The sequence below is a fragment of the Echiichthys vipera genome (assembly GCF_963691815.1).
Source record: "Echiichthys vipera genome assembly, chromosome: 1".
In the NCBI taxonomy this organism is placed as follows: Eukaryota; Metazoa; Chordata; class Actinopteri; order Perciformes; family Trachinidae; genus Echiichthys; species Echiichthys vipera.
The window spans coordinates 10,587,668-10,604,133 of NC_139826.1; the positions used below are offsets into that span (position 1 = coordinate 10,587,668).

Genomic DNA, 16,466 nt, shown 5'->3' on the forward strand with positions numbered 1-16,466 from the left:
TTTTTTCAGTACATAAATAGCAATTATAAGTGACATAACTAGTCATAAGGTTAGGAGCCAAATGTTAACCTATTTATTAAAGCAGTATTACCTAACACTAATATTTTTGTGATTTGGGGCCACTACAATTTAGGAGTGGAATTCACTTAAGTATATACACAGCATTTGTTATAAATACATTACTCATGATCAAAAAGGAGCATGTCGACAACTTTGCTAACACAGACAAACATCACGCAAGTGCAGCAACACAAGACAGAGCAAGCCAGCTGATGTTACTCACTAGTCAAACAGCAGGATGACCGGCTAAGCGTCTGTCTTGCAGCATTTTTTATTATTGAGCTCTTGTAAACGACTAAATGGCAGTCTCACATTTACTTCTGTCCGACAGTCTTTTCTTCTGTCACTCACTTATTTTTTTTAAGCTGTCCCCATCAATGTCCTGTACAGTCTCTCAGCCTCTGCCCATTCGTGTCGTTCCAGTTCTGACACAACACCAGAGCCAAGCTCCCAGTCCTGGCGGCGGCTGCAGTTAGCGGTTAATCTTACTTTAGCAACAAGCTTTCTGTGCATAGAAAAAACTAAGTAAATCACCTGATTCAAAGCAGAGCAGCCGGAGAACAACAGAGGGAAAACCAGAAAACATTTTCTCCATGAAATATGATCCCAGAGTAGGAATTACAGAGGTGTCTTTCTCCCTATTACAAGTCAATGTATTATAAAAATGATTTTGAAAGATTATTTAAGGTTATTTTAAGGTGAAATAGTTTAGTAGTTGCTTTAAGTTAATGATGTACTTTTTTATGACTAAATAAATACAGAAAATTTGTAGTGCACACCATTTAGTCATGAAATCTGGCACCTAATTGCATGTCAGTCTCCTCCCTCTCTCTATGTAACCTGTCACTTTCCACTTTCGCTGCCTGATGAAGGTGTCAGAAATGCCAGAAATATAAGCTTTATTCTGTCTGAAGAATGAAGATGACTAAATGTTCACTCATTCAGAAGAAATACCACACACCGTATTTCCATCACACTTTAAACCTGGTGTTCACAAATGATGTCTGACTAGAAGCAACTGTAGCTTTTATATCTGCATGTGATGCTTCTACATAGTTTTTTATGTTTTTGGCTCACTGCTTTTTCCTTTCAGGTAATATTTTTATTTCTTTTATTTTTTCATTGTAACATTGTTTGAATAAAAATGAAGACGCTGCCTTTTGAAGTCACAATGCTGGCACAGCGTTAACACCTTGTGACATTTGAGGAAAGCAAAAATAGTTCCACTCTAGGGGTAGGCCTTTGCACAGTTTAATCTGTCACTCTGCTCTGCTCATAAGGAGAGGAAAAAAGAGCATTCTTCATCCCTTTCTGTTACAGAACAGTTGGCGAACAGTTGTTTTTTTTGTCTATTTTGAAGGGAGGGACTACAACTGCTCCTCTGCTTTTCAGAATCACAAGAAACACATAAATCATTAGCATGCCCTTGTTAACCTGCTAGTACTCACACATACTTGCACACTTGCGTTGTGTAATCAACAATCCTGAGATGGACACACTTGATTTGTCTAATACATACTGCCTGAGATACATTGTATAGAATTGATGCTCCTTATTCATTAAAGACATCCTGATGCTCTCTGATATAATTCGGACTTGCCACTATTAAATAGCAGGCTAAAGTTGTTTTCTCATATGAACTCCTGACTATGTCCGATGCATCAGGTGCGGGCATTGTCCACAGTTGCCCTTTCACACATGTAGCATTCAACAGGAAACAGTCTTTGTCAGATGCATTTAGTTGAGGCAAGGGGTGGCACTTGGGTAGAGAGTGCATAAGGCAGGACAAAACTGCATATTCTGAGTTCATACAACGGGTTCGCTGTCGCAGTCTCTTGTCCTTCCTTGAATTTGTCGGACTATTTCAGCATCTGCCCTTAACTGACAGACGTTCCCGAATCTCACCATCTCTTTAGTTAGACATTTTTGTTGCTGTCTTCGTATAAATCACCCTTTTTCTTGGACCTCAGGTGTTTGTTTTCTTCCTGTTTCATTCCAGCCGCATGATACATTATAAACATCATCAACTTGCTCCCTGTGAATTCTCCAGGCAATGAACTGCTCTCTTCACACATGGGCTCAGTCAGACATTACCTATACTTTGTACTAGAGAGCTGGCAGAGTAAAGCTTGTTTAGTGTCCATCTGATTCAGACTTTTGAATTCTCACACACACCTGTTGCAGGAAAGGTCCCAATAAGTTCATTTTTGCAATGCATCTGTGAATGGGGCTTAAGAATAAAGACATTCCAAGCCTACACCAATATTTTGTATCCGTAGCAAAAGCTCACAATACTTGCGTGTCACAATAATTTAGATTAAACTGAATCAATTCACAATACAAAAAACTGAATAACAACAATCTGACACTATAGCAAAGTCATACATATTAGATAATGGAGATTGGTACAGGTATGTGTGCTATTGGGTTTGAATGCTAGGTTGAGGTCAATACAGGAGCCAGTGGATTCCAGGTGTTGTGCGTACACCACACAGTCATATGTTATACTAGGACTGAAAGATTTTGCATTTTTAAATTAGAAAGAGGGCTGTTTTCAGCTAGCTCAGTGTAATTACCTACCAGGCGGTGGTTAGATTCCAGCAATTTAAATTTAAAGCACATAATATCATTGTTTTTATATCCAGCTAGTCTAGTTCAAAGCTGTCAGCAGTATAGAGTCGTCAGTGGGATATAGTTCACTTGTGGGATGTGAGTATGCATTTCCTTATTACTGTAAGTGGACAACTATGTAGGAACAAAATAGTTTTTCGGGAGGGTATCTATGTTCCCAGGGCCCTGCATTCCCCAGGTCATTATCCTCTTAATATGATACACTGAGGAGACCTATGAAATTGTTTTATTTTCTCAGTAATGCTTTTCCCTAGGTCAAATGACCAGTGTGTTTTTCCATGGGTCAAAATGTTTAAATCAACCATAGCTTTAGCCTACTGATGTTAAACGCCTCAATTGTCTTCAAAATATGCATGCACTTGACTTTAGACATTGATATCTACACAGTGGCAAAAAAGATGTTTGCCATTAAAACTGCATTTGAAATATCCAACTTCCTGGGAAAATAGGGACGATCCCAGTTTTGGGATTATGCTTAGAATCAACTGATTTAGTTTAAAGAGTTTTAAGAGTTAAAAGGCCCTCCACACTACCACAGGTGTTAATTGGCTGATTAAGCTAATGCTCAAGTTGAAGGTGATCAGAGCTGGTATGTACATTATGTAACTGGGTTCCTTTAACTCATAAAAATGATAAATGTGTAATCTGTCCAATCCCCTGTGTGGGTGTATCATGTAGATGTGCAGGGCCTTCATTTTCTAGACAATCATTTAAATCACAGCTACCATATTGATCAGAACATCATAAGATCATATCTGTTATCCCTGCCCAGACCATAAGATCCATATTCAAAATACAGTCCATCTTGTAGAGTGCTTTTATGTGGACTGTCATACGTGGGTTGCAACTTAATTCTGTATCAGAGGAGGCTCATTGTATTCTAGATTCTCTTCAGACACCGTGAGCTCAACACCAACCAGCACAGTGGTACAAATTGGTAATTAGTAATGACTATGTTTGGGAGAAAATTCCAAAAATATTACACACTCTTTCTAATGTCAATAAGCCTGACAGCCTCTGTGTGTACAACATGTTCGTGTGTGACCTTGACTCGCCCCCCTTCCTTCCGCCGTAAAATGAATTCCTTTTGTGCCGCCGCTCAAAACTCCTCTTTTCCTTTCGTTATCCAAGTCTTGTCTCACTGCAGCACATCAAACAAAACACACACACAGTCACACCCATATAAAAATGCTCCCCCTTTCCCCACCCGACGATGTAAACACTGCCAGCTCCCCCACTTCTCCTCTTTATTTGTTATTACACGTTTGGTTGTGAATATTTCATACATGTTCAGTGTTGAATTTCCTACATCCAGCTGACTACATACTAGTGAGCAAACAACAAACAACCAAAATCAAAATGTATGCCAAGTGTTACACCTGTCTACATTTTATTCCTCTCCTCAGTTAACGTGAGCTCACATGCAACTTAATAGCCTCCCACCCCCTGCGAAAAATCCCTGAGGGTTGATTGTTTATTTACTTTTCTTTTCAGGCATTTCTGATAGCAAGGCTTATGATGTTCTGAATATATTCATATTCAGACTTGAAACATTATATCAGTCAGTGATGGGTCTTTGTAGAGAGCCTGATCTAGTCCTCTATTCAATTGTAAAATAGCCTCTCATTTTCTTTAGACGTCATTACTCAACCCTCCCAAGAGCATTGAACAACCCCAGCTGGAGGATTGACTTTGTGACCTTATCTTATATATATATATATATATATATATATATATATATATATATATATATATATATATATATATATATATGAGGTAAAGATCTCATGATGCACACGGACTTCCTGGGATAAATCCATCACAGGTTGGCCTCGGACAGCAGCCTTGCCTCTCAGCCTGCCAGAGGCCTGGATTCTTGCTGGGTTTTCACACTGTGATGACCTGAACCTGTACAAGTCTGACATCTCATCCTCTCATGCACCTGACATGCAGTAGTTTGCTCACCATGCCATTCCATCAAGACCTGTACCTCTGTTGCCATAGGTGCATACATTATTTAGGAGCAGGCTAGAGGGTTTTTGAGTACAGCTGTGCAGACCAACAGAAGATTGGCAGCTAGGATGCCGTTCTGTAGGAAAAAACACATACAATGCTATTTAATTTATAGTTGCAGCTCTGTTGTAGTCCCTTTGCATGGTTTCTTGGCAAATGCTGCAAAACTAATGCAAACTTTGCATGGGCTCAGGTGTGGTGATCACTGACATCCACTTAATTGTACTAATTTAATATTGCAGATTAGATTTTTTTTTTTTTTTCGTAATGATAATGGAGGAATACTGATATGTTGCTTTTTGTTGTTTAACTTAACTAATCAGCCATATCCAAGTGTTTGAGTTCCCGATATTTTTGGCTCTGAGGATGTCAGTCGGTATATCATACATCATCTCTGCATTGATGTGATGGATTGCCATGACATTTTATACAGAGATTCATTGTCCCCAGAGAAGGAATTCTACTGACTTTGGTGAGCCGATGATTTTACCTCTACAACACTATGACATTTTTGCTTTTTATTGAAATATTTCTGCAACTATTTACACATTCATGGTCCCCTGAAGATGAATTGTAATCATTTTGATTCCCAAATCTTTTATCCCGCCCCATCACCTGTTCAGAATTTTATTTTGGTCATTACTTTTTTAAATAGCCAAATACATTGCAAAGTTATATCCCGCTCAGCCTCAGCGGTACCTTCACTTTAGTGAAAATTAGCCAAAATTAAGATGGTATCACGCTAAAGTATTAGGAAACATGGTAAACATCTATTTAACATCAACATTATCGTTGGAAGCATGTTAGCATGCTGAAGTGAGCATTTTGCTCAAGTACAGTCTCAAAGAGCCACTAGCATGGCTGCAGACTGTGAAAACTTTACCAATGTGTTAAACTGAGGTAACTGCCGTAAACTAAACGGACAGAAACTAAACCAAAATACTTCAAGGCTGAGGTTTATTATTCATGGTCTCACCATCATGCAGGACACCAACTTTCTCATGTTTGTGCTCCTTCTTCCTCCTGATTGTCCGTCTCTGACAGGCTCCATAAATTAGACCTGCCTTCTTGATGCTGGGCAACCAATCAACAACCATGTGATTGTGACAATGGCGACCTGTTCCATGATCTGAGCCAGTCCAGTCCAAATTATTTGGCCTTTGGTCTGTCAGTATGTCTAATCCCCAAGTGAGTCCTAGCAGACTGGCAATTAGCTGTGGTCACATCTTGCATTATAATCATCACAGGTAAAATATGTGAACTGTAAATTGCAGAGATAAATTCCATGTATTTTGACTCTTTGAGCACGGCTGCTCATTAATGGATCATTAATCATGCTGCCAGTGTAGTTGTTTATTCTCCATTAAGCTTAGTTTGGTTAGGTGTATTTAGACTGAGTGTGAATAAAAATTGAGTCTCTTTTGAAAATTCCAGTTCAGGTTTGGGTAGCTTTTCCACTGGTCCATTTTGGACCCCCATCAGTGGACCCAATCATATATGTATATATATATATATACACATTAGGGGTGGAACGGTTTATTAAAAAAATCCGCCCCGTTCGGTACGCATGTCATGGTTCGTTACACGTGTTTACCATTGGGTTTATGAGGTGCAACGTAGCGTAAGCCTTCATGGCCGCTGTTCTTTCTCGTATCCATCTCAGCACTTCGTCTCAGCGTGTCAAATCCCAGCATGTATGGCAGGCCGAATGTGCCGCAATTCGCGCATGACTTTGCGCGTCCCGCAAACGTCTCGCTACGCTCCTCTTCGTGGGTTTCTGAATCGTCTTGGCAACAGCTCGCTAAGCTCCGCTCTGTTGTTGTTCTCAATCGTTTCTGTCTGGTCAAATCCGGGGTTAAATCACCACATCAACGTCTCTTTCTACTCTGAAAAAAAGAAAAGTTGCCACAGAAAACCGTCAGTTCACCAGAGAAGTTTTAGTTTATGTCACTGTGAAGCCTGTGTTTACTCTGCAGCCATATCTGAGTGTAAAGAGAAGTTGATAAAAATCATGCTACTCTGCATTTATGTTACGTTAATTTGTGTCAGTCCAGTTTCTGATGAATAAACTAATGTTTCATATGTGCTTGTCAGCCTGGTAAAGTAACTAGTTACTGAAGTAATCAGATAAATGTAGTGGAGTAAAAAGTAGAATCAAACTTGTACTTTCGTCCAATAACTGAGTGAAAACCTCTGGTTAACAGGTTTGTTCATTTAACAAGGATTGTTTTTTGACAAGCGTGTTGAACTTTGAGGCCTATGACTACTATTTACATTGATGCCATAATGACTGTTATTATTACTATTAGTACTATTATTACATTACTGTCATTAATGTGATGCTCATATTTTTCTGGCCCCTCATTTTGGATCATTTTCGTCAACCGGCCCCAATTCCAAATTACTTGAATAGCCCTGATGTAGCCTATTTTAGCCAGTTCAGTGATTGCTTTTTGTGCGTATTTTAGTGAAAGAAAACCTATTTTCTTCGTTTTTTCTAAGATTTGATAATATAAAAGTGTTTATATTCTTACCTAGAAGGCAAACAGTTTTTTTATCTTTTTGCCAACTAAATATATATAAACGCGTAAAGTAGCAATGTCTCTCCTACTGTTTCAAAATCTCACTTCCATTTAAAATTGTTACAGTAATCCCTAATTAAGCTGCCTCATTACTTCAGTTTTTGCATGATTGCATGACATGCCCTTAAGAATATCTGATTAAATTTTTTTAGGCTATAGATCTGATACATGGTATTTTTAGAATCTAAAAGAAATAGAAAAAACAACTGAACCAAACCAAACCGAAAAACCGTGACCCGAAAAACTGTGATATGAACCGAACAGTGGATTTTGTGAACCATTCCAGCCCTAATATACATCATATAAGAGTTATATACATATTACATACATATACATATTAATTGTATTGAATTTTCATGGATAAAAGTAAGGACATGCATTACTAGTAAGTCTTAGACAAAGCAAAGTGGTTTCACTTTAAGCTGGAAGAGACAATGAAACGCAAAGTGGTTGCAGGGTGGACAGCTGGATCGATGATTACTGCTGAGGAAGGAAGAGATGTGAGAAACCGTAATTCCAAAATCAGAGAGGGGGGGGGGTGAAAAGAGAGAGCGACAGGCAGAACTGTATGAGTTGATTAGCTTCCTGCTCACTTATTAGGATGCAGATTAGCTGCATTGAGAAACATCTGGGAGCTTTTCTTAGGCCCACATTCACCCTTCTCCTCTCTCCATTCCTCACCACCCCTTTCATCTTTCCTGTAACAAACCCAGCTTTCTTCTTCCCTCCTTCATTTCCCTCCTCTCTGCTCTCCTCTCCCGTTCTCCCATCTTTTCTCATTCATGTCTCTTTCATTTCCTCCCCTCTAACCCTTTTTCCAGAATCTCTTTTTATATTACTCTCACCTCCTCTCCTGCCCTCACCCTGCCTTCACGCCTCTCTTGTCTCTCTTCGGCAGATGTTTCGTTTGCTGTCCTCCTGCTTCCTCCCCGCTTCTCTGTCTGTCAGAGCTGTCTTTTATTCCCTTTTGTCATTTCATATAAATTACAATGAATAGATTTACATGAAGTCTCTCAATGTGGCTCTGTTGTCCGAAGGATGATTTGACTGGGGGCTGTATATTCAGATTGGTGTGAATACTTTTTTAGTGTCAGCTGCGACACACAAAAACGGAGTGGGAGCGCCTACTGTAATCATCTCAAAGAGAAAAAGAAGGAAGGCATTAACCCAGGCACTTTTTTGACAATCCTATTCATTGCACAGCCATTGCTGATCCAGAACAAAAGCGAGAACTCATACCTGTAAATAAGGTAGTAACTGGACCACCTATCTTACCAGCCACAGAAGGGAGACCACTGTGATAGAGAAGCCAGCCTAAACAATTTTACGTTTTATTAAGTTCAGTGTTATTAGTGTGGACCGCATCCATTTAGAATTTAAGGAAGTTAGAAGACAGACCCATTAGCAAATTATGGGAGCGGATAAGAAGATGGAAACAACAAGTAGCATTTAATTCTGTAATAGAGTTGGCCATTATATTTGATTTATGGCTCTGAAAGCTGATCCAATCACCTCAAAATCAATCTCTTTCTGGGGCCCTTGGCAACGTTCATAACCTAAGCGAAGTCCCACGGAGCTGTACCAGGCCACAACAAGAGAAGCTAAAATTTGTGGGCTGGGTTTGCGAGGTTAACATTATCCATCATTACTCAGTGCTGCAGGCCAGTCAATTTTCTACACAAGTTTGTATGTGTACTCATTCGTTTATTTCTTTTAAGGGCATTGTGTCTTGGATAATTCTATTTCAGATTATGCAGTTTCCTTTTATAAACTTAATTTTTAATGTGGAACTTTACATTTTGATCATATCAAAAAAGGGGTGGCACTTCTGTAATTAGCTGACAACCAGTTTGGATAAAGAGAACACGTTTTCTCCAGACAGTTTGCTTCTGTGAGGACATTAAACTTTATTCTAATTGACATGGCTAATTAACGTGGTGGTCACATTGCATTTATAGTGCTCCTCCAAAAATGAAACACTGTGGAAGCCACTGCCAGCTGTTCAGGGACAGTGAGCATACAACAACTCTGTAATGATCTTACCAAAAGTGAGCACTGAGCGGGGGATGGAGGGGTTCCCTCTGGGATTTGAATTCCCATGGCGGTGCAGTTCCTTCTCTTACTTACACTTCAACCAGACAAAACAATAGCCATTAAAGTATGTCTAATGAGGGCATATAGGGACTGTTTTCAGCTAGGCACACATGAGGAAATCAGTTTTACAGAAGACATTTTGTTAAGTAACAATTAAATGTCCTTTTTATTGCAGAGATTTCATAATAAAATCCAAACATGTAATGCTACAAGGGCTTTTATCCATCAGACGGATAAACAGCATCTCTCTAAATGTTCTGTGTATAATGTATCATCCTTGTAACATGGATTACAAAGCCATTAGCAGGTGGTCATTTCTGGAGATGCTATTGTTGTATTAAGACCAGACTGTGCCTGCGTGCGAGCGTGTGCGCGTGTGTGTGTTCGGGGGGGGGGGGGGCATGTGTTGTGGCCATGCATGTCTGTAAGAAGCCCTACAGTCAGCAAAAGCAGCCTGAGGACAACGAGAAGTGATGAGCATCTCGGAGCAAATGCCACTCAGCTGTCAGATTGTTGTTTGTGTGTCAGTGTGTTCGCATTTAGCTCGTGCGTCTGCTTTGCTCTCGTTGACTCTCACTTGAAGCCATCAGAGCTGACATGCTATGTCATGTTCCCCTGTCAAGGTCTGCTCATCACATTTTGCTCTTTATGTATGTGTATGTCTCTGTTCTCTTGAGATGTCAGCTGACCCAACAACTCAGGACTCTGTTGTGGTTACCGGGTCCCTGAAGTTGTTGAGTGCCAATGAGTGCCTAGCACATAAAGGCAACCTCTGTGTTAAACACCAGACATAAGTCAAATAGTGTATCAATCTGAAGTACAGGTTATCAAAGTAACAAAATGCTGAATACAGTTGAACAGAAACTAACTTTTAAGGGGCAAGTACTTATTGCGGTTAAAGAAATTAATAAAATAACTTCTCTGCATTGTGAGAAAACGCACTCAAATACCATAGGTGTTGCAAACTACAGTATAAGGGTTTAATGGTACAATGGGATGTAACCATCATAAGAACGTCAGACAAGTTTGTGAAATGTTTGCTTCTGCATGTTTAAAATTCAAGTGAGAAAGTCAGATGTAATTATTACATTATTTTAAGTGAACACCTCAGCCCCAAACATCACCACAAAATGCATTCATTCAAACCCTGAATATTGTTGAACAGAATATAAGAAATAGCAAGTCTTGTTCTCTGCACTTAATATATATATTTAACCATTGGGAGTCTAGGGCACACATGCATAGATGAGTTTTAATGTGTCTCTTTTCCCCACAACACACCTGGAATCTAGTAGCAGCAATAACACTGAAGCACACTACAACAGTGGGTTAGTTCTCAGTGGTGAGAAATGGCCCGATTTCTCGCGTCCCAGACCACAAACTGGCATCACGGATTAAGAGCAAAGAGGCCCCCTCTCAATTATGGCAGACTACTGTATATTACAACGTAATGCTTTTTCATCCAAAGCCATTAGTGTGTCGTCTCTGTTCAGTCTTCTTCTTCTTCTTCTTCTTCTTCTTCTTCTTCTTCTTTTTCTTCCTCCTCCACTTCTTCTTCCACTTCTTCTTCTTCTTCTTTCGGTTAACATGGTTTTAAGGCACTGATATTTTCCAATTGAAATGGTTTACACGACCCCCTCAATCCGATTGAAAAATTCCGATTGGGCCAGTGTCTTCTGATTGAGCTATTGTTCTGATTAGTAGAATATAAGGGTCCATGTAAAAGCACCAACTCTGTATGTGTATTAGGGATGCTCGATATTGGCTTTTCTGCCGATATCCGATATTCCAATATTGTCCAACCCTTAATTTCCGATACCGATATCACCCGATACCGATATATGCAGCCTTTTTACACCAAAATTCAACACATATCACCTATTATGGAATTAACACAATATGCCTAGTTTTATTTTGATGCCCCACTGGATGCATACATAAATGCAACACGGCTTTTCAAATGTAAACACAGTCTGTACAAAATAAGTTATTGAAAAAAGTGTCATTCATTTATTTGTTTGTGTTTTTAGAGAGAATATTTTGCCTCAAACAACACTACAGACAACATCACAACAAGGAAGATGCATAGCTTCAGTCCAGAGTAGTAAACAAACTTAGTTTTCTTTTTCCAGACTGAGTAACGACAGAGCCGTAACTTGGCAAATAATACTATCAGTAAATTAGCAGTTAAGCTCAACATGCTAACCTGTATTGGATCTAACGGATACAGCACCAGAAATTAGCTTCTCGACGTGACTGTAAACAATGCTGTGCAATTCGGGTAAGCACTGGGAAAACTGCATAAACCCGGTTGAGTGTCCTCCATGTTATTAAAATCCAGAACTCTGACCGCATTCAATTTAATTGCCACAGAACTAGATGCAGAGACATCACAGAAATATCTTGGTTTTAGGTTGTTTTTATGGAAAACATGTGTTCTCCCTCACAGTATGTGATTGGCCAGTGCATATTTTTAAGTGACTACTTTAGAATACATAAGTAGCTAATTGGGCTGCATTAGTTAAGGGTACATAGCCGAGGCTAGTGAATCACTTATTTGGAGATGTTGGTTTCTGAGCAGGAGCACAGAACCCTGTGTATTCACACAACTGGATTCCCATGGTAACTGGCCCAATTTGTCCAGTTCAAATTGTGCGCTTGTAAATAGGTACAAAACAGTCCACCCTGATACATACACTGATATGATCAAGGATCCCAGAGTGTTTATCTCTCTTATGAATCATTGTTATCTACTGTCTGCAGGAAGGATGTGTCCTTGTTGAGATATTAGGGACTTTAATGGCATACTAAGCAGGACTATCCTAAAAAACAATATATAAACTAATAGAATAGTAATCCCTCTCAATCTTCATTTATCACCCACATGAAGTGTGCGGTAGTGTCTGTATCTGCAGACACCCTGCCCACTGCCTGAATTGTCTCTTTTCTTATTATTTTGGTCTGTGCAGGACCTTTGTGGGCTTCAGCAAAGAATCTTTGGGCCCCAGCGAAGAATCTTTGGGCCCCATGTGGGTGTTTAGACCCCACCAAATAATAGCATGCAGGATGAGCAGTCTGCTTTCTCAAGCCCCTTGGTATCTGATACAGATGCAAAAGGCACCCTTTAGTGCGTGCGTGCGTGCGTGCGTGCGTGCGTGCGTGCGTGCGTGCGTGCGTGCGTGCGTGCGTGCGTGCGTGCGTGCGAAACAAAAATTGGTTCCTCACATGATAAGTGAGAGCTATTCAAGGGATCTAGTTTTGGCCATGGAGGAACTGTTATGTGCTTGTTGCATGTCAACCAAAGATTGAAGTATTGAGAGCAACGCAACCTCACAGAGGGAACACTAGATTAAATTTTCCTCTCTCGCCCGACTGTAGGTCCAGACTTGCCGACAAACACACATACCCACACAGACTCATCTAGTTCCTGGAGTGACAGCATGCCCATTGAGTTGTGAAGGACTTTTTCATTCATGCAGTTTATGTCTATATTTTTCTATCTCTTTCTCTGTATGCATCAGTGAATTCATGTCAGGAAATTCATAATGTGTCGTATGTGTCCCCTCACTTATTCTATTTATTAATTTTTAGAATGCCACCTTCCTTCAAGAGTATTCAATGGCTGTGTAAAGACCTTTGACTTAGGGTGCCTCATTCTTGGTTTTTGACTCTTGACTTATTATTATTAACATTTGACAAGAAATAAAAAGGAGAGAGAAAGTTTGACTTGAGGCTCGGGTGTTCTGACAGTGTTATTTGCATGGGGTGTTTAAGCTTTATGTCATCTATACTGGAGATTAAAATGTAACTAAAAGTCTGATGTTTTGTTTTCCATTACCTAAACACAGATTGTCATGCATATCAAAAGCCAAAAAAACTAATCAGCTTTATTGTCAATTTCTGCAGTATGTTCCAGACATACAGAGGAATCGAAAATATGTTTCGCTCCAACCCAAAGTGCAATAAGTACATGATGTATACAATACACTCATTCTAAATATGCAAAATAAATAAAGTCCAGAGTTCTCCTCAGAGAGGAGGGCAAGGTGTTGAGCTCCCTGATGGATGATGCTGTTTGCCAGTCTGGTGGAACAGGCTCCTGTACCTCCTCTCAGATGGCAGGAGACTGAAGAGGTTGTGTGAGAGGTGGCTGGGATCACCCACAATGCTGGTTGCTTGCGGATGAGGGCGGTTCGATAAGGGTCCAGGAGTGAGATAGCGGGAAACCAATGTTCTGACAGCAGCCTTCACTATGCACTGCCGAGTCTTGCGGTTGGAGGCAGTGCAGCTACCGTACCACACAGTGATGCAGCTGGTCAGGATGCTCTCAATGGTGCCCCAGGTAGAAGGAGCGCATGATGGGTTGGGGGGCTCTTGCTCTCTTCAGTTTGCGGAGGAAGTAGATGTGCTGCTGGTGCTTCTTGGCCAGTGTTGGTTGTCCAGGAGAGGTCCTCATTGATGTGCAACCCCAGGAACTTTGTGCTCCTCACTCTGTCCACAACAGCACTGATGACAGTCAGTGGGGGTTTGGGGATAGGGCATCTCCGGAAGCCAATAACAACCTCCTTGGTCTTTCCGATGTTTAGAAAGAGGCTGTTATCTCTGCACCACGTGGCCAGTTGGCTGACCTCCTTCCTGTAATGGGTCTCATCATTGTTGGAAATGAAGACCACCACAGTGGTGTAATCCGCAAACTTGACTATGTGGTTGCTGCTGAAGGATGGAGCGCAGTCGTGGGTCAGCAGCGTGAAGAGCAGGGGCCTGAGCATACCACCTATAGGGGCCCCAGTGAGTGCTGGTACTCGCTGTGTTGCTGCCGGTACTGCCTGAGGCCTCTCACTGAGGAAGTCCAGCAGCCAGTTACACAGAGAAGTGCTGAGCCCCAGCTGGTCCAGTTTGCAGCTGCTGAGGGATGATGGTGTTAAATGCTGAACTAAAGTCTATGAACATCATTCTGACGAAGGAATTTTCAGTGTCCAGGTGGGTGAGGGCTGAGTGAAGAGCAGAACAGATTGTAACTGGTAAGGGTCCAGGGTAGGGTGCATTTTATGAGCAATGACTAACCTTTCAAAGCACTTCATTATGATGTGGGTCTGTACAACAGGGCGATGGAGAGGGCTTCTTTGGAACAGTTATAATGGTGGTGGCTTAGAAGCATGATAGGACAACAGCCTGAATCAGAGAAGCGTTTAAGATGTCCCTGAAGTCCTCTTTGAGCTCCTCTGCACAGTCCTTTAGCACACAACCAGGAATGTTGTCCGGAGAGTCCAGCTGAACAGCAGAGTCTGGGAACACATAAACACATAAAAACAGCTCAGCCTCACTTCGCACTGCACAGACCTCAGCAGCTGTATGTGGTCCACTTTATTATCCAGAGACTTTACGTTCGCCAAGAGGATGGTTGGAATAGCTGGCCAATGTGGTCTCTGCCAGCCTTGCTCGGGGGCTTGCGAAGTAATCTGAGTTCCTGCAGCGTGTGTCTCAGTATGTCTGGTAGAATGCAGTCAGCCTTTCTGACACTTTCCAATGTCCAGCAAAAGCAGCTGGCTGTACTTGTGGGGCCTCATTTATCAAACTTGCGTGGAAACGGATGCAGATCTGAGCGCAGAATTGGTCGTAGGAAAGGACCCACGTGTGATTTATGAAACATTCGTATCGGACCAATCTCAGCGTACGAATGAGCGGGCCTTGATAAATGCTGCGGCTGAATTCGATCGTCTTTAACATGTTACGCCCCTAAATCTTCCTGGTTCGGAGGCCTCGCCCACTGAGGTCAAACACGGAGAGAAGGAACGCAGGTTAGAAAATAAACTTTTCCGACACACAGATCGGCATCCTGACATCCAAGATGGAGCAAAATAAAGCTGAGCTTTTTGGCAGTCTTAAGAGTGGAATAAAAGGGGCCCATAAAAACGCTGTATAAGAATAACGGAGGAAGTCAAACCGAGGCAGCGCTCCACTGAGACCCGTGTGCGCCTGTGCGCACTGTTGGACAGGTGTAACCCAATTAAAAGCACACACCTTTGCCAGCGGGGTTATTAGGTATCCGTAAGAGAATACCTTTGTCACCTAGAAGAACCATACCAAGATGTTAATCATCTGATACCTTGTTTGATATAATGCAATTTATCGAGGGTAGCCACCAACTGAGGGGATGACTTTGGCTCTGCAGTGCGTCTTGCTGCAGCCGCGCGCCAACACATTCATTCACTCATTCATTCATTCATTCAATGTCGGGGTCGCGGGGGGCTGGAGCCCAGCTGTTTTGATATTTAAAAGAATCGTGTGTTCCCCCTGGTCACCTGGCCACCACGTTTAAAAGCGACAGCTTGGCATCACAAATCACCTGTACATTTATCGAGTGGTAGTTTTGGCGATTGATGAATGCGTAATCATTCATGGATGGTGCCTTCAGACGCACATGAGTACAATCAATCGCTCCAACCACAGTTTTTATTTATTTTATTCGTTTTAAGAATCTGTTTTGATCTGTTCTTTATATGTGACAGCTTATGCTTAATGACAGCTGAGGTTTGTTCATTATTTTCAGCCAGATTTTGCTGTGCTGAACCGCAAATACACAGGCTCAAATGTGCGTACACGACCTCAGACCAGACGTGAGATTTGATCGTAGCTCCCGCTCACGTCCAAATTGATAAATGCCGACGTTCGCCAGGAAATGGTCGTACGCACGTTTTTCTGCCGTATGTTCATTTGATAAATGAGGCCTGTGGTGTTTTGTAATACTTTACACATTTCACGCCTTACTCAGACTGTATTGTAAAGGTGCTGCCAGACTAACACTAACAATGACACAAGTTCCCCTTCCAGCTTGTGCCTTAAACGGAAAAATGGCGACTGATACCTTTTTGATCCTGTTTGACTTGTGTCATGAATAGCAGTAGCTCCACCTTATTTTTTGCAAAACCGCTCAGTGAACTATATCTCTCATCTTGTACATCTTGTACCTTGCTTGCTCAGTTTGCTAGCTAGGTAGGTAGCTTGGCAATTGTTCATGCACAAATGTAACCTGATGTGTTTTATCCTGTGTCTTTTAATCAGCCGGGAAGTGAAAGAATGAGCAGG

At 41.2% G+C, this 16,466-nt stretch overlaps 1 protein-coding gene across 1 annotated transcript in view; it reads left to right on the forward strand.

Annotated features, from left to right (window-relative positions):
• itfg1 (integrin alpha FG-GAP repeat containing 1) overlaps window positions 1–16,466 on the forward strand; it is a 189,529-nt gene that overhangs the window by 126,333 nt on the left and 46,730 nt on the right. The gene's annotated exons all lie outside the window — the stretch shown is intronic.